Source organism: Fopius arisanus, unplaced genomic scaffold, assembly GCF_000806365.1.
Source record: "Fopius arisanus strain USDA-PBARC FA_bdor unplaced genomic scaffold, ASM80636v1 scaffold00002, whole genome shotgun sequence".
In the NCBI taxonomy this organism is placed as follows: Eukaryota; Metazoa; Arthropoda; class Insecta; order Hymenoptera; family Braconidae; genus Fopius; species Fopius arisanus.
Genome location: NW_011887741.1, coordinates 2,067,806 through 2,070,997, shown reverse-complemented (window position 1 = coordinate 2,070,997; position 3,192 = coordinate 2,067,806). Strand labels below are relative to the sequence as shown.

Sequence of the window (3,192 nt, the reverse complement as noted above, 5' to 3'; positions counted from 1 at the left end):
ATTTTTTTTTACCCGGGATAGTAAACGGAAGTGTCTATTTAAAAAGCCCTGATACCTCATGATTACCTATCAATATTGTTTCCATAGTCCGCGATGATGTGGGTTTCATTGTCCGAGTGATGATAAACACTGGGATTTCACAGTGATATCAATAGTCGACAGTGAATCGCATTATTTTTTACTCCTACAGCCTCAATTGTCGAACTATCGCGATAATTCCACATGCACTTCATGCCAGTTTCCCGGGAACGCTTGATGCGGTAATTTCATCACCTCCAGCAGATCTAAGTGTCACAGAATATGTAAGTGAAGCCGCTGAACTGGATTTTCCCCTCGGACAGGTTTTACACCTCTCACCATTTTATGCTCCCGAGTAAAAAAAAAATTGTAATCGGAATATTTTTTTCAAATTTTCAAAAAGTTTCTGGAAAACTTTTCAGAATTTTTTTCTTGAAACAAAAAAAAATTCGGAAGCAAAACAATCGTATTTTTGGGAAATGTTTTGAAAAATTTGTTGTAAATTTGTTTCGCGAATTTTTTTTTATCATTTTTTTAGAAATTCTTGCGAATTTTATTTTATTTTAATTATACTGTTGTTTTCTTACTTTTGAAATTTTTCAATATTCTCAAAAAATACGCTATCCAAATTATAAAAAAAATTTTCCTGTTCAAATTTTTGAAATATTTTTCAAAACCTTTCCCAAAAATAAAATTTTTCTTTTTCCGATTTTTTTTCTGTTACATAAAAAAAAAATCTGAAAAAATTTCTAGAAATTTTTGGAAAATTTGGAAAAAATATTCTGATTACAATGTTTTTTTTTTTCCCGGGGTTTTCCATCTCAAACGATTCGTCATCAATCCATAAATCAGGATTTTCATAAATGAGAATGACGTAACATAAATGGGAAAATTCGATTTATCATTGCCCTTCGATTTTCTGCGTTTTTCTCCGGGAAAATGTGGAAATTGCCCGTCAATTATTCGCTGAAAATTAAGCGGGAAATCCAGGGAAATATTTTGTTTTCAGTTTCGCGGATTGTAAATGAAAAATTTTTGTTTTCCAGTGGAATATTAAGAGACATTTGCCATCGGAAAATTCATTATGTAAAAAAGCACTTGATGTTTTTTATTTTAAATCGATATTTTCGGGATAAATCGATAATCGAGATAAATTCAAGTGATCCCTCCTTAGTATAGTGTCTTCTCAATTCCATTTAATTAATTGAATTCAATTATTTTTACTCATTATTAAATTTTATTTGTCTAGTACTCAAACTTCGAGAATTTTTGCAATTGAAAAAACGAAATATTATGAAAAAAATGATAATAACTATAAATCAATTCCGAGATTTCCAGTTGATTCGAAATTAATGGATAATTACCTCCAATTGCCAATGAATTGAAGTGAATTGGTAATTCCATTCGTTTTTGTCCCTGACTGCAATTTATTGTCGCCGCCTCGAAAATGACTGAGAAAATTCTCATAAAATTCCAATGTTTTTCCCCCAACAGAACAAATAACTTCTGCTAAATAAATTCACACCCAACAAACATCCATAAAAATTAAAATTATGAATTCCCTCGCAATTATCAAACCAAAAAAAAATTTCTCTCAAATGCCCGACGCGTCGACAGCTCGCCACTTTTCACAACCGACATTTTCCGCCGATATCTCATAATAGATCGACCGCATGCATTTTCACGCCAGAACATTTATTACAGAAAACAATATTCTCTACAAAAAAGATATCAATAAAAAATCCGCCATCTCCCTTAAATCCCGAGATATGGAGTAAAGAAAATGGATCGCACCCGAAAAAAAAATGGACTGATCCTAGAGTACCACTTGACACTAGAATCACCTAGAGAAATGAAACAAGATCCAATCATGAGTTGAGAATGACGCTGCCATGATCCAGTGTCATCGATGCAATCAAACAAACATTGTAATAAAGCTCATGTGTAAATAAACAGACATGAGGATGAAATATCCTGTCGTTATGACGGGCGTCAGTGGTTGCGCTGGAGAATCCGATTACCAAAGTACTGCAGCTTGATGTGCACCAAAATGATACGTACATACCAGAAAGCAAGGCTGATGATGTCATTAACAACTTCCTAACAACACGAGACATTGCAGATGCCCATTCCCCTCCCTTTCCCCATCCCTTAAACAGTAGTTTGCATTAATCTTCTTACGTTACATGATACGTCAATACTAACACGAGTATTGAGTCAATATCAGCTGAGGACACACAGACCCTGCAGAGGTGCTATGTATTCCAATAACTATCAACAATCAACATAATCACGCCCCAATTTTAGTTATTAGCTTGATTGAATTGATTGGTGAAATTAATTGACGAATTTCAAGTTGCCTGGGCAAAAGAAAAATTGTAATCGGAATATTTTTTCCAGATTATCGAAACATTTCTAGAAAACTTTTTAGAAATTTTTTTTTTTTATACTAAAAAAATGGGGAGACTAAGCAATCGTATTTTTGGGAAATGTTTTGGAAAATTTTCAAAAATTTGTTTCGCAAATTTTTTTTTGTCATTTTTTTCGAAATTTTTGGGAATTTAATTTTATTTTAATTATACTGTTGTTTTCTTGCGTTTGCCATTTTTAATCTGTAATCTGATATAAAATTAAAATGAAAAATTAAATTGAAATTAATAAAATGTAAATTTGTAATCGGAATATTTTTTGCAGATTTTCGAAAAATTTCTAGAAACTTTTTAGAAAATTTTTTATTTTACACGTACACGTTTGATTCGATAAATTGAATTTCTTCTCGAGGGTTATCCCATTGCTGAGTAATTGCTTTCTACATCGTGTAAGTAACCCCCGGAGAGATTGAATTTTCAAGACCATTCGATCTGGCATAACGCATTTTTCAGAATTTCTATTGTCCGACCACGAGGTATTCTTTTCCTAAGACTTTTATGAGCCATCAGTATTGATGCTTCTCTCTTCGCTTCATTGTTCTCTGGGAGAAAATACTTATCTTGAATGTTGCAGAGATGTTCAGAGTGAAATTTAATCCCATTGAAACAGTCCAAAGAAGTCAGATGTCTTGGCATCAAGAAAATAATTCTCTGGAGACTATCCAGGTGAAAATTCTTCCATTTTTACGTGCACAATGGACCAATAGGGTAATTCTGAAAATTATTATCAGTATTCCCTCCCCCC

At 32.6% G+C, this 3,192-nt stretch overlaps 1 protein-coding gene and 1 long non-coding RNA gene across 2 annotated transcripts in view; both read left to right on the top strand.

The window, feature by feature from the left end:
• The window catches only part of LOC105267073 (allatostatin-A receptor), a gene marked incomplete at its 5' end in the record, with an annotated part of 44,232 nt that overhangs the window by 3,494 nt on the left and 37,546 nt on the right, over positions 1-3,192 (top strand).
• Positions 87-1,988, top strand: LOC105267068 (uncharacterized). Its single transcript, XR_892218.1, has 2 exons — positions 87-302; positions 1,723-1,988. It is a non-coding gene; the product is annotated as an uncharacterized lncRNA (long non-coding RNA).